This window comes from Apteryx mantelli, chromosome 1 (assembly GCF_036417845.1).
Source record: "Apteryx mantelli isolate bAptMan1 chromosome 1, bAptMan1.hap1, whole genome shotgun sequence".
Lineage (NCBI taxonomy): Eukaryota > Metazoa > Chordata > Aves > Apterygiformes > Apterygidae > Apteryx > Apteryx mantelli.
The window spans coordinates 143,963,916-143,979,288 of record NC_089978.1 but is presented as its reverse complement, the minus strand read 5'-3'; the positions used below and the strand labels follow the sequence as shown (position 1 = coordinate 143,979,288).

General features: G+C 43.4%; 1 protein-coding gene across 3 annotated transcripts in view; it reads left to right on the top strand.

The window, feature by feature from the left end:
* The first annotated feature begins 763 nt into the window (after positions 1-763).
* Positions 764-15,373, top strand: part of PRR5 (proline rich 5) — a 94,859-nt gene continuing 80,249 nt past the window's right edge. For 2 of the 3 annotated variants that reach the window (XM_067305349.1, XM_067305342.1), the window contains exons 1-2: positions 1,035-1,117; positions 1,476-1,558. The gene's annotated coding sequence lies outside the window, so the exon portion shown is untranslated. Of the gene's footprint in view, positions 780-1,034; positions 1,118-1,475; positions 1,559-15,373 lie in introns of those variants that run through there. The other variant, XM_067305358.1, reaches the window with a different exon arrangement.

Sequence of the window (15,373 nt, the reverse complement as noted above, 5' to 3'; positions counted from 1 at the left end):
AGTGACTATAGTCTGAACAACTACTGGATCAGTTCAATATAGAAAGTCACCAATGTCCAGCTTCCACTGAAAAGGAAAGAAACCGAAGTGCGCGCAGCCTCTTTTGAGGTGGGGCAGACCATGTATTTTGAAGCTGGCGGTACGGTGCCACGGTGCGGTAGCATTAACATCCGAGCGTACAGCCCCCGGTGGAGCCTGCTCCTTGGTAGTTATTCCCTCACACAGGTCAGCGGCAGCAGGTAGGAAACCAAAGCGCCGTGCCTGCCAGATGCCCCAAACGAGCTACGATTTGATGTGGCTGAAACTCGTGGCGGATCTGATTTGTATAAAACTTCCTTTGGTTTAGATCCCTGCAGGGCGTATGTTGAATCCAGCCACTCAGATCAAAACTACCAGCTGCGGACCAAACGAAACCGCAGGGTTTGAGGCACAGCCGTGAAAAGGCGACTTCAGCCACAGTGTGCGCCCTCCCGGGCAGCCGCCCCGGGGGCTGCTGCCCGCGCCCGGCCGCCGCGCCCTCCCCGCGCCGCCCCGGGGCTCCCCCGAGAGGGCACGTCGCGCGTGGCCGCCGCGGGCCGGCGCCCCCGGCTCAGCCGCACCTGCCCCGCGGGAAGCCAGTCCCCGACCCGCTGCCTTTTTCCCTCCCCTTCGGCTGCACCCGTTGAGCCACTCGCTCGGGCCGGGAGGGTCTGGCCGGCGGCTCCGGGCTCTGCAGCTGCCCTGCAGAACGGCCCCGCGGCCGGGCGAGGCCCCGGCCCCGGCTCCGGCAGCCGCGGCGGGTGAGCGGCAGCGGGCGCAGGGCGCGGCGGAGGGCGGCCCGAGGGGCGGAGGGAGGCGGGGAGCCGCGCGGGGCCTCGCCGGCGGTCTGCGGCTGGGGTGGGGCTTCAGGGGTTTGGAGGCTTTTAGGGCTTTTCTGCCCTTCCCGCGGCCCGGCTGGCGCTGCCCCTCCCGGCGGCGCGCTCCGCCCCCGCGCGGCTCCCGCGGCCGCGCAGTGTGTGTGCGCGTGTGTCCTGACACCCGCGCTCCCCCGGCCGCGCCGCGCAGCGCAGCGGGGCCGCAGCCCGGCCCCGGTCCCCGCCGCGCCGGGCCTCGGGCGCCTTCCCCGCGGGCGCGCACGGTGAGTGGGGCCGGGGGCACCTGCGGGCGGGCGGCGCGGGCGGGCACACCGCGGAGGGGACGCCCGAGCGGGGCGTGCGAAGGGGAGGCTGTAGGGAGCGAGGGCTTTTTAGCCGGGTGAGATCGGTCCCAGCCCTTGAGGGGGATTGTCGCCATGGTGTGAGGGGGGGACTTCGGGCTTTGTTTGCTCCTGTTGGGTGCCGTGAAATATAACTCTAATCGCTGTTTATGTAATTAACTGCTGTTAATTCTAGGTTGCTCTGTAGACCTTAGGCTCGCAGTTTTCGCACTCTGCGTGAATATTGAATTAGTGTTTGTGCAGACAGTCATCTTTTTTTTTTTCTTTTTTTTTCTTTCAGTCTGAAATAGCTGTCTCAGGTAACTGGAGTTGACTCTAAATGTGATGCCTGCGGGTTGACTCCTGTAAGCCTTATTCACACAAGTAAGATCTATATGCATGAGTAAGATTTTTGCAGAATGATTTTGCATGTTTCCATCCCGAAGCGTATAATCTTCGGTAGCTTTTGCAAAAGATGGGCTCCAGTGCTTCAATTTCTGTGTGTGTGTGCAGTCGCTGATAATTTTGGCAGTTTATAAGCGATCATTGATAAAGGTCTGGTGTCTTCATTTTCTTCAAGAATACATTAAGTTGGATGAATGCCAGCGTTTTAATATTGTAGCAGCAAGAAGAACAGACAGCCTTAGAAAAAGCATCAAGGAAATGATTTAGCTTTTCTGGTGTTCTTAATTTCCAGCCAGTGTGCTTTTAAACATTTCATTTTAAATTGCAGGAAACAATCAGTTTTTGCACTTACCAGCATGCTGATTAATAATGAAAAGATATGATCTTGGAAAAGCTTAAAAGTAAATGTTGATTCTTCACTTCAACTAAATAGTGAGACAGAGGGGGGAAAAAGAGAGAAAACTAAGTCTCACACACCTATTAGCTATTAGAAAAAAGAGGACTATTAGGTGATTATTAGGCAGTTTTCTTACAATTTGAATACATGGAGTAGTTCAATATAGACTACCTATAGAATAATAGACACACATGGTATTTTGTCCCTAGTTGGACTTAGAAGGGTGGTGCTGCCTAGCAAAACTGTTCTTTGTTCATAACTTCTCTCTTAGCCAAAGAACAGTGTATCTAAATTTGAATTCCAGGAGGTGGGTAAATAGTGCATCCAACTTCAGTTTTCCATGGTAGTCTATTAATATTTTACTTACTATGAAACATATATTGACAGGGATTTCATGTTTATAGTATATACCATTGATTGAATGACTTGATGCCTCATCTTTCCTTTTCTTATTAATGATCTAATTAGGGGAAGCCTCTGGAAGGAACATGGAGTTAAGATCTGTTCGCAGTGGAACTGCAGTGAAAGACACTGCAAGTGTAACAAGAATTTCCAAAAGAACTCTTCACCCAAGACAGTGCCAGGTTATTAACACTGTTAGACCTGTGTTTGGGCACTGGCATAATTAGCTAGATTTTAGGCATTTTTTGTTAGTGGCGGGTTTTTTTGGGGGGGAGGTGTTTTATTATTCTCAAAGTTTTCTATTGGAAGTTCTTCGGGAAACCTTGCTAGAAACGTGTCTGCGAGTCAGTAGTGTGGGTCAAGTTAAAAGTCTCCAGGTCTTGTGAAAATCAGACCCTGAGGACTTCCGTAAATCTGATCTTTCACTTAGTCACTTTTTTTCCCCCCCTCCTGATTTGTACTCTAGAGGCATTTTCTTTTAATTTTTTTATGGCAAGTAGAATTGTAGTTGTAAAATGTATCCACAAAAAGCAAGCCAGTAAGCTTTTTTTTTTTTTTAATGTAAAAGCCAGCAGGATTAATGTACCGTTCCATAAATACACATGGAAAAATGCTACATCTGTAATAGAACTGTAAGTGGCACTTAATCTTTGAACAAAAATAATTGGTAATGGGCAAAAATAGTATTTCCTGTTTCAACAGTAGAGTTAAATATTGTAATGGAGATTAACTGAAACAAGGTAGATTGAGCCAAATTTGGAGGCTCTGACAATTTATACCAGCTGATGTTCTGGCCTACTTCCTCCTTTGCCTCTAAAACATCATTCTTGCATATGTATTTGATAATAAACTACAAATGCAAAACAAAAAGGGTGCTCTCTGAGGAGAAGATAGAGTTTTTTTGCTGTACTGTAGTGAGATTATAATTTATGGCACATATTCTGATCTCATATACCTCAGTGCAAACTGATGAACTATGCTTAAGTTGTACCCAGATTTGCCCAAGTGGTTGGTCCCATACACAGGAAAGAACATATTTACACCAGAAAGCAAGTTCTTGGGGCTGCTTCTGATCATTTCACAGTGTTTGAGGTGTTTTAATGCTACTACTATAAAAATGTCTTCGGATTAAGATCAGTGAACATTTTGCCTCCCCTATAGCCCTTGCCACAGTGTCTCAATTATGAGAACTGGTAATTATCTGCCTACATTAAGACTCATTGACTCTGAGCACAAAGAGCTGAAAATGACAAATGCTCGGGGAGAAGCAGGTCCTCTCTGGGGTGTTTGCTTTCCTTGTGTCTTGGTAGGATAAGAATGGGAAGTTGGGGGTATGGGGAAAATGGTGATTAACTGGCTGGTGCATGTCTACCCCTTTGAAGATGGAAAATGCCATATGAGGATTGTTTGAATTAAGTACCATTATTAATTTCTCTTAAAGAAATTGCTTGCGTATTCAAGAATTGTATGTTTCAATTTAAGCCACAGATGATTTTAAAGCATTGTTGAGCTGTGTTTTAGGTCTGTTCAAGCAGAAAGGCCAGTGGAAGTCTTTAACAGGAAAAATAATAAGTAAAGATTTTCCTGTTTAAGCATTTTTAATAGCTGCAAAATTTGTGTATATGGGAGGGAGGAAAAGGGAGGAAATGAAGTCGAGTGAGGAACTGTTGTGAGGTAAAATTCTGATATTGTTCTTTTATGCCACCCTGCAAACACATTTACATTTAAAATTTTCAGGCAAGCCAAACTGTAGGAACAGTGCAGAATGCTAAATGAAACCTGACAGCTAAATCAGAAAATGTCACATAATGATCCTGGGCATTCCGTCGCTTGGACAATGGTGTTTGAGAATGTTACTTGTAATGATTATAGATCTGCTTAAAGGCTACTTTGACACAAAGACAAGTGCAAAAAAATAAAACATCAATTTTATTCTAAGCTATTTTCACTTCCAAGATGTTTACATTCTGTCACATTACCCTGTAAGTGCTGGGAGACTCACAGGAACTGTAAAATCCCTTCCTGCCCACCAACTAGCCACAATATACTTCTTTGTGTTGATCAGGCTGAGCAACTGAAGAGTGATTCGGGGCTCAGTTTTGATCTGGAAGATATTGGGTATCACCACACACCTACCTTTGTTACCACTGGTGTGAACAAACAAAGCAGTAGCTCTTTCGGGAAACTTGGTGATGCAGCTCCTGTACAAGAATAAAATGAATTTATGCTTACTGCTGGCATGATGTAAAAGCCAAGATGATGACAACTGAAGAAAACATGAAAGGCTTTAGAAGAGCTCTGTCTGTCTTACCTTTTCATGTGCAAAACTTAGGTGTCTACACCTATCAGCAGTGAGCTGTCCCTCAGTGCGGACTGATCAATAATGCAGAAGAATCTAAAGACCATGAAGGACAGAAACAGGAAAATAAAATGAACAACAGGTTAACATGTATATCGGATGTGAAAGAGTACACAGTTGCCAGACTGAAAGAAACCAAGGGCCCATAATCGGACATGGCTGTTGCAGTGAAGCAATAAGGTATGGCAATTCAGTTGTCCATCATATCCTGATTATGAATGAAAGAATAATAGGCTTTATACATACTGTGTGGGTGCCTCTGGCTCCCTGGATTAAATACAGGACACCTACCCTTTGAAAGGATGAAAGGGAAAGGAAAGAGCAACAGAGCTGATTAGGAGACCAAAAGGGCTGATATATGAAGAATGATTTAAAATCATTGATATGTATAGGTTGTCTAAGAGGTGACTGAGTGGAGGCAATGACACCAACAATTTCAGGAGTGGATACTCAAAAAGGGGATAAATCATATCTTACCAAGGGGGTCTAACCAGACTTAATGGGCTGCAAAAGAAAATGTAACCTGAACATCAAAAAAGCTTCTCGGTGGAATGATCTAGTTTAGTTGGCTGTTAAATAATCTTCCATGAAAAATGCTGGTGGTGTTGTTGCTTGGGTTTTTTTTAAAGTGGAGTTCATAGAAGCCTGGAAAATGTACTGCAGGGCCAGCAGCTCTGAGTAAGAGCACTGCTGGCTGAATTAGGATGTTAGGATGGAGACTTTGTATCTAGAAACAAGCATTTTTACTAAACAGGACAATTCATATGGGTAGAGTCAACTTCTGAAGTCCCTCTGTGGTCTGCTGAAAAAGGTGGTCATACTTCAGTAGCTTGGATTATATGCCTCTAGGGAGGAAGATGGACTGGATGAATTAATAGATCTTCTTCCATCTTTAGCTCCTGGGAGCCTGTGATCCAGGAAATACGTGAGCACTTATCTTGCTGGCAGCTGAAATGCATGCCGTTATTCTGTAAAACAAATGATGTAGCATGTCATATACCTTTTTGGCCACACAACAAGGGAGGATGGAAGTGATGGAAGACACTTTCCTGTGGTGAGCACAGCAGGTCAGACTGGAAATATTGCTTGCTTTACATGGACTCTGCGATTTTGTATCCTTGATCCCATCTAGAAGTCTCCTTTTGAGGAAAATCAATAAAGTAACAGACTTGGGGTATTTTCCTGCTTCAAGTTGCAGCCATTAGCAGCAAAAATAGACACAACACTGTGTACTTGCCGAAATGTGAGAAGCAACTTCAAAGGGGAGTGCAGCTATCCTGAAGTTGTAGGCAATGCACAGTTAGAAGGGCTGATGGCCATGATCCAAAATGCACTGAAGTCAGCAGAGACACTGCTTCTTTAGATCAATTCCAGGATTTTTCAACCCAAGATGTTATGTTTGCTTACGCTTGAATTTAATCAACTTATTTGGGGCTTAAGGTATTTTTTAGAATGTTGTTCCCAAGAATATAAAGAGATGCAAAAGTTGCAATTTGAACTTAAAGGAAATTAGCAAGATGGTATTACTGTATACTGGTTGTTATTCTCCAGTTGCCTTCTGTAGAGGCAAAGTGGGTCAGTTCAAGAAAAGTCTCCTTAAGGAGACAACTGAATAGCCAGCTAGTCTTGTAAGGTGCCTCCCCAGGCAGTCTGATGCCTTTAATGCCTAGTCTTTCCTCCACAGGATTTCTTGTCGTGTCCTGGACTAGTTTATATACATTAGACATGCTCTTATTGCAGAACAGGTGGAGTTATAAATGTTCCAAGATGGTATGCTGTTGCTAGATAGGGATATTCTTATTCTGATTCATAATGACTGCTTTAGAAATTGGAGATTGTTTGACTGTCTTCAGCTTGAATGGTTTATCGGAGGTCAGGCAGGGAAAAAAATGGCAAATGTTTACAACAGCAGTTTAAGAATGACCTTCCTTTCATTAAGTGCAACGTAAGTCCAAAAGTTCCTCATCTGGTGACTTGTAACTGTTACTTTTACTTACTTTATTGTCCATCCAAAGTAGAAAGTAGGAAGAAAAGAAACCATTAAATTTTGTTGTCTTGGTTTCAAAGAAGATTAGAACACTTAGAAAAGTTAAATTTTCTTCCAGAAAGGGCATTAAGCCAGCTTCGATGTTCTTGTTCATCCCCTCCTTAAGCCAGTACTGTTGGTTTTCTTTTTACTGTTATATTAGTTTTTCATTCTATAAAATATCCCTTTCAGGTTTGCTCCTAAAAGAATACAGGGCTACGTCTCTTCCCTTGATTAACTGCATATATCCTGATTTAGAGAAATACCAGAGAACTGGTTGAATATGGCAATTTTCATTGATTCCAATGAGTAAATTACTTTACCATCCAGTTGCCCATGTAAGAGGAACACCTACTATTGTCTGCGTGAGTTTATAGGTGTGAATTGGTTGTATAGTATTAATTACTTTTTAAAGTACAGACACTAACGATACACAGAGTCTTGATTCACTCCTGGCTGCTCCAGTGGTTAGCCTGGCTTTGTGGTCATGTGGGAATGGCTTCGTTATCAGAATTTTGCATTTGTCAGGGTCCATTAAGACCTTCTCTCTGCCCCCTCCCCCCCCCCCCCCCCCCCGCTCCTTTCTCTGAAGCACCAGGCAAAGACCACCCTCAGCAGGTTATCAGACTAAAATAGTTGATTGGGTTGACTTGGCTTGGCATAGCAAAATAATCATTCCCAATTTATGTATCCTATCAGTGAGGCCTGACTCAGTCCAATTCAAAGTGCCAGGAAAAAGACATTCTTGTGGTAGTTCTGGCATCCCTGAAGATAGAAAGTATTGGAAATTTTGAGAGAGCGCCTGTTCTCATAAAATGTCCAGGCCAGTTTTGTGTAACTGGGAAGCTTGGAAAGTTTAGATAAGAAGCCAGAGGTTGGATCCAAGCTTGTGAGACTGGCTTGTCTGGGTCAAATTTGGCATTACAGCATACCTCCCAAATGAATTCTCCAATGTGTAATTCCACTATGAGTCGGCTTTCCTTTTTATTCTATGTGACTTTTGTTCATTTATCATTATTAAACAATTTCCTGGGACACTGAGGCTTATATGTGTGTGTTTGCATGACTACCACAAGTTCAACAGACAGGATACACATTATTAACAGAGGTCGGAAGATAATTTTTCCCCCCTCATCTATAACACTGCATATACCTTGCTACTGTTGTTTCTCAAAGTTTGCCTGAAGATCTCATTTGAAGAATGGCCATGGACAAGGTGCAAGGTTTATGATAGCATGAGCATATACAGTAAATTCTGTATTCCTCTTTCTTTTGCTTTTATTTTTAGGATCAAGTTCCTAACATTGATAACACACTGCTGTATGCCCTGGCATTTTCTCTTTTTAACTCTTTTGCATTCAAGTTTTAATCCTGTCTGTGTCTTGTAATTATTTTGTAGTATATGGAAAATCCTGTAGATGCCAATTCTGGTATCCTCAGTCATGCTTATTTAACAAATAGTTCCAGTCCCCCATTTATCTGCCTTAGTATCATGGGTAATTTGATTTATTGTGTCTTAAAACCCCAGGGTTCAGGAGCTAAGACCACCCTGTGCTAGGCAGAATATAAACACAAGACAAATTGCAGTCCCTGCCTTGCGCAGTTAACACTTTATTTTTTTATGACTAAATAAGCAATTGAGGGAAATTCCCCGTAGCTGAGGTCTTCTCCAGAAATCTCCAGGCTCTCGGCTGACATTTCAGCAGCATTTTGATATCCTAGAAGCTAAGTATCCAGTGTAGGGAAAACAATTTAAAATTGAGCACCACTGATATGAAAACAGGTTTTACACCCTAAGGACGTTAAAAGCTGTAAAGAATTTAAGCATATAAAGCTTACTTTCATCTGTGTGCTAGGCAGAAATGTGATGCTCCTGTTCTCTCCTCCTGGCCTTTCTTTTCCTTGCCTTCAAGCAAATGGGCTGATGAACGCATGGGCAAAGTGAGTCCCTCTTACTGTCTTGTTTGCTTGCTTAAGTTTCTCTATTCAGTATTAAACAATGAGAGAAGAAAGCCACCACTAAAAGTAAAGAAACCTATTGTCACATAATCCTGTGAGAAAGGATGTGCTGTTTCCTGCACAAGTGGTCAGATTAGAGAGGTTCCTTGCTGGCCCTAAAACCTGTGAAGGCAAGAAGAATGGTAAAAGCCTACTGACATTACCCATCACCGCATTGTGGAGCTCCAGCTGTGGAGCGGTCTGTGCCCACCCTTTGAAGACCGCCTGGACTGGGATTTTCTAGATGAGATGAGTTTCAGAGGCAGAGCTTGGGGGTGTCAAAAGGCAGTTAACTGAACCCAGACTCTCTTCTAAACATTTTTTTTCCTTTATTTTTTTGCACAGGCACTCGCACATACACAGACAGCTATGTACAAACATGTATAGATACACGTGCTGACACATGATGTTTAATAGGCTCAGTATGCATGCTGGTGTGCCTCTTTTAAAGCAGAGGCCATCCCTCTGGGCATTTTGCCTTGGGTAGCCTCATATATGGAATTGCATGGAATGTAAATCCCTGAACGATGTGCCCCCAAAAGATGTGCCATCTATCTAGATCATGACTTCGTCAGGCAGGTGCTGGAAAAAGTGCCTGGGGAATGCTATTATTCTGTTCATGAGCCGGCAGCCCCAAAGCGGCACATCCACCTCCCAGTTGGCTTCGGTGTGTGCCGCTGTTACCGGCAGGTGCAAGGAAGGATGTGCGCTGCTTCCCACTGCTGGGATGTGCCCTCTTCCAGCAGCGGCTTACTGCCCCTTGCTTCATGCCCTCTTAGGGAACGTGGGGAATATCCCAGTGTCATGAAGAACCCTTGAAACAGCTGACACTTTTATTAGGTCTCCTTCGACATGAGCGTACCAAAGATCAGTCAGATGTATTTGACAGAGCCCTGAAGAGCTCCGAATAGCTTTTTATCTGTTTGTGTCACTGAGCGATATTTAAATAACATGGGGCAGGACTGCCTGTGGTCTGATCTTTGGCTCATGGCCAGTTATGTAGCCTATTTAGAAAAAAAAAAAAAAAAAAAACTAGCGGCATGTTGTGGTTTGGGATAGCCACAGCGATTTGGGGATCTCCTCCTGAAGGTATACGAGGAGCTTGTGCAACAGCTGTCACTGCCCTGGCTGGCTCTGACAGCCCTGTGCGTACATTCAGAGAGCCCAGATGTAAGCACAGAAAAGCCAGTTGCCAGCATTCCCCCCCCGCCTTTTTTTTTTTTTTTTTTTGACTCTCCTGCGTCTGCTGTGCTGCACCAGCTCCTGCCAGCCTCTACAAATGAGACAATACCAGAGCAGATGTTCTTGGGCTGACAGATTAAAGGGGAAATAATAGCAGATTGAGTGGAATCTGAAGACTGCCATGACCACTGAGGAGCACAGCATGGTGTGCGGGGACAGAGGTGAAAGCTGGGGCTGTTGGTCAGGTTGTCCAAAATCAGGGGGGACTTCTGAAGTTACTTAAACATGAATCACTTTGCTTATGTCTTAAAAGCACCACGGTGTTTTGCTGACTCTGCAGCAAAGCCCCTATTTTCCTCCCTTGGAAACAAAGTGAAAAGCCTGATGCGTGCTAGTGCTGCATGTCCCTCTCCAAATAGCAGTTGGTTTACTCCTTTATTTATTGATGTCCCTTGCTAAGGGGAATTCAAATGCATGATGGTGTTTTGGGTGCTGACTGCCAGTCTCTGGGCATGGCCAGCTTGGGCACTGTATCGCGAACGATTTGGGAGGTCCTCGAGGCTGCTGCTGAGCGAGGTGGGGTGAGCCCAGGCCTCCTCCCTTATATCTGAACAAGCGCTGTGAAGTCCCGTAATGCCAATGTGCTTAGATTAGCTGAAAGTGATTGATCCATTTTGCGCCAAGTTTTCAGGCATGGAGCCTGTCCATAACCAGCACCATATGCCCTTTTTTTTTTTCCCATACAAACATTATTGGCTTGTGCTGTAGTTGCCAGTGGCACTGAGAGCGGGAGTCTTGTGCGCTGTCCTGTTTCCCCCCTCCCTCTCTTCCCCACCCCTCCGATTACCCTGCAGTTTCTCCTGTTTAATAGTTGTAGGTGGCTACAGTAAGCCTGTTACTCTCTGGGGATATATTTCTGTTGCTGATTTTACTGAATGGAATTGTGCAACAGCATAAAAGATAAGACCATGTGAATTAGGATACTAGGTCATCTTTGGGGCTTTTATTTTCTGCTAAGTGGAAGAGTAAATATTGCAATCTTGGTGAAAGATAAGGGAAATATTTACTGCAGCATTTATGAATGGAATAACTTCCCAGAGGACACAGATCTGGCAGCACTGCTGCACTCTTTACCTCAGTCCGTCTCAGTGAAGTGCAGGTGCAGCTCTCCCAGAAAGGGAAGATGCATGCTCAAGCAGCATCCTTTGGTGCTGCCGCGACCTCATTCCTGATCACAGGAACATGGGACAGCGTGAGTGGGCATGGGGACAGGCTGAACTACCTTCCAAATTTTCCCTTCCTTCTCAGGAAAAGCTGGGCCTCCCAAAGTCACCCTGAAGCTAAAGCAGTTTAAAAACCCACTGAAGTCTCCACACTTGCCGGAGAGCAGAAATCCGGTGTTAATTCCAGTTAATTTTGGTTCAGCCCCCCAAACCCTTTGTATTCAGCCCATAGGACTACATTCCAGCTGCTTTATTTTAGAGCCAGCCTGGCTAATGCCTTCCTGGGGGCCTAGCCTGCATCTTCCAAGGGATACTTATCCTGGAAAATGCTCTGCCTAGCTCCGCGGAGGAGATTTCATATTCAAATAGAAACAAGCAGAGTTTTTTGCTGAATTCAAAATCCACCTCTCCGGTGTGCTTGCTGGCTGCCTGCTGCAGTGTCTGATTTGCTATGGAGCCTCAGCAGTGCTCTCTATTGTCACATTTAATTGTGTGTTTTTTGTGAATGCAAATGCATTTTGTGTTAATCTTGCATTTTACCAGTGTTCTCTTCAACCCTCTGGTCTCCTGATTTTTTTATTAGATTTTTCCCCAAGGCGGAAGTCAAATTTTGTTTAAAAAAAAAGGGGGGGGACAAATAAGTATAATCAATACTGACCTAAGTTTTTAAGACAGGAAAATTACCATACTCATGCCCTTCATTCTTTCTATTTGATTTTTTTACAATAAAAATTCAGATCCAGTTCAGCCTGTAAGTCTCCATAACCACAATAAACCATGCAAGGCAAGAGGGGCTCCAGAATTTCTTTCTTTATCAAAACCCGTAGGCTTCTGGCCAAATCCTACTCCCTTGTTGATCTCTTTCAAAAGGCAGCAAAATATTTCAGCTCTTGAAGCCCTGCCTGCAGATTGCTCCACTGATCATTGAAAAAAATGCATTTTGGAGGGATGTGGAGGGGAGCATTCCCTTGTATTTAATTATTTTGCTTTTGAGATCTATTTTTGTTTGTGTATTTTTTCACTTCCTTGAGCACCTTTATAATGTCAGAAATTAAGTTTTTAGAGAGTGTCTATCTTACTCTGCTCTTTAATTAATAGATGCAACTTACCAAACATAATCTCATGAATGTGCCAGCAAAACCAAGACATTCCTGGTGTGTTTACCTTATATATATATATATATATATATATATATATATGGGGGGGTAAAGAAATGGAAAGAAAAAGAACAGGATTTTACAGCAGTAATATAATATTAATAAAGCTTCTCCAGAGGCTTCAAAATTAATTTCAGGGTGGGGAGTTCACTTTCAAGTTACCTTTAAGTAGAGTGCTGAAGCGTAAAAATGTTGCGTTTATCCTATGTGGGGAATGGAACGGCAGCTACGCAGACCGTCTTTCCTTAAGGGCTGCTGCATTATGGTTGTCTTTGTGAGGTCCTCAGTGTTCAGGGCTGGAGACGGACTCAGTGTGAAACAAATGGAATCTGCTGGTCTTTTGTGGCATCTTATAAAAGCCTTTTTCTCCCACATCATTTGAAAATGCAGGGAAACAGTGAGGAATTTTCTTTTTTGTTTTTGAGTTGTCTGTCTTGCTGCTATGAGATGATGTGGAAACTCCTTTACTGCTCTTTAGTTAGCCATGGATGATTGTGCCTAGAACGTATACAGAGAGAACATATGCTGCTCTTCCTGCCTATTTTTAATTATCTTGTTTGTGCTGCCTTCCTACAACACCTACCTCAGTGACATTTTGGTCCATGACTGAGGCTCCACAGTTTGAGAACAATGCAAAAAGTGAGTAATAATTCAAAATCTGCAAATGCAACTAATTTAGGCTATTTCACGGATGCTTAGAACTCTCTTTCTTAAAAATTGGAGGAAGATGTACTTGTTAAACTCATAGTTAATTTTTATTGAGGTGGAATTGCCCTTGACCTGAGAGAGAATTTTGCCTGAATAAAGTCTAGGAAATGGTCCTGAGGCTGGTGCAGTCTCTTTAACAGTTTTGAGGTTTGGGGGTTGAGTTCTCTGGGTTTTTTGTCCTTCATTCTCTTTGCATGTTAACCTGTGGCAACTTTCCAGCATTGTTCTCTGAAGTGCTGTGAAAGTACAGCAGTGCTCTCGCTGCTAATTCAGCATAGATCGAACGATAACATTTGTAAAGGTTAATGGTCCTACTTGAAGATATATTCACACTCAACCATCCTGCCTTGCATGTGAGCTTACGGCTCCTCTCCTTTGGCTCCTTTCCTTTGTACGTGGTCTGTTTTTTACTCAGCGAAGGTAAGTGTTACCAAAGCTGGCTATTGTTGTTCAAGACCTCTCTTCTGATTCACTTTTTTCCATTTCTTTTATTTTTCTTTCTTTTTTTTTCTTTGTTGGTATTACATGAGTGGAATAATTGATGATCCAGTGTAAATACTGTGGCCCTGGCAAAAATCTCTCTCTCTTCCTTCCATTATAAGCACTGTACAGATGATTATGTCACTGTGCAATGTAGAACAGAGAGAAAGACAAGGCTCCAGGTAAATCGGGCATTAAAGCATGTACCAGCAAACATTATCCACAGTTTTGACAAGCTCCACAGTATGCCTGGATATCCACACCTTTCCTTCTCTTTGGTTATCACCTAACTTTTGCTATTGTAATGCAGAGTTTTTGCAACATTTCCCCAAGTTTGGTGTCGTGTGCATTAAGATCTTATGGTTGTGCTGTGCTGTTGGATCTGAATTCCAAATCACACTGTCGTTCAGTTACTTGTGGGGCTGGATCTCCAGCATTTCCTGAAGATATTCAGGGTGGCTGAAGATAACTTAACAAGCATGAATCTCCAACTATATTACCTTTTGTTGAAGAAGCTGTTTTGTTCAGGATTTAAATGGCTCCTGTTAGTTGCATAGGATTGTTACCTGCTTACAAAGGGCTATGGAAAGGTGTAAATAGTATTACATTAAAGTTAGGTTTGTATTCTCCTGGAACCAGCTGAAAATTGCACTGAGGCATTTGCCAGATGATGCAAAGTAGGCAAAGCAAAGGTTAAATTGCAAATGGCAGCTGATGAAATGAAGATGGCTGTCTTAGTGCTCCTGTAGGTGCTTTTCTCTGATAATAACCTCTGCCTGCCAGGTAGAAGGGATAGCCGGAGCCGATAACTGCTTTAACCGCTTCAGTTGCATCCATAAGAGGATACGTTTCTAGTGTAACAGTATTTAAACAGAACCTTAGACTGGTTTAAATAAATCAGTTTAACACTAGTGCAGCAATCTTGTTGAGGCAAAATTGGAGTGTTCCCATGAGCCTGATTAATGTGTTGGCAAAATGTTGCTCATCTTTAAAATTTCCTGTTTTGTTTTTTCTAGCAGCTCTTTCCTCTCATCTGCCTGATGAGAAGCTAACAATTGGCAGTTTCTTTTATGACTGTTTATGTCAGTGTGTTGTGGTACGTGCTCTCTAGGAGAACCCTGGTCTTTAATCTCCTGTGCGCCCTCACCTGATTTTTCCAACTCCCAAAGCTCCTAGAGCTCAGTGCGGGTAGCCGCCTTCCTCTGAATGCTCAACTGAGGCACAGGTGATAACTCCTCCTTTGCTGGTTTACTCCGTTCATATGTAAAAATGTCAAAAGCCATGGCAATTTTGGTAGGAGTGACTATGAGGGTCAAGAACATGACAACTGAGGATACAGCCTGTCAGGACAGCCTGGCAAATTAAAACTGGGAAGAGAAAGATGCTAAACAAACCCCCCATCAGGTCTGAAAAAGCTCTTATTTAAAAAAAAAATGTAGGCTTCAAAGTGATGTAAAATTTTGGCCATATTGGGAACCATTTGGATAGTCCAGGATAACTCATTGCTTTTTTTGAGTGGAGGAGAATGGGGAAGAATTTGCTAAGCTTTTGTTTTGTTTCTTTTTCTGATGAATCATGTTTTTTTTTTTCTTTTTGATAAAGATGTTTCTTTTCAGTCCAGCTGACACCAGTTTAGCATGCAAGACTGTGTTGAGGCTTTTATATTCTTTTTCTGGCCCTTGAGTTTTGGAACTGACAGAGATGCTATCGCTGCAGTAGGTTGGAATGAAACACTCTCCTGATGGCTGGCAAACAGACCTCGTCTTCTGACACTGAATGACTGAAGAGTGACTAGTAGGGGTGCTGCTGGTTTTGTCCTTACTTGGTTGTGATAATGCAAACAACTGAGGAGTTTTATGAAC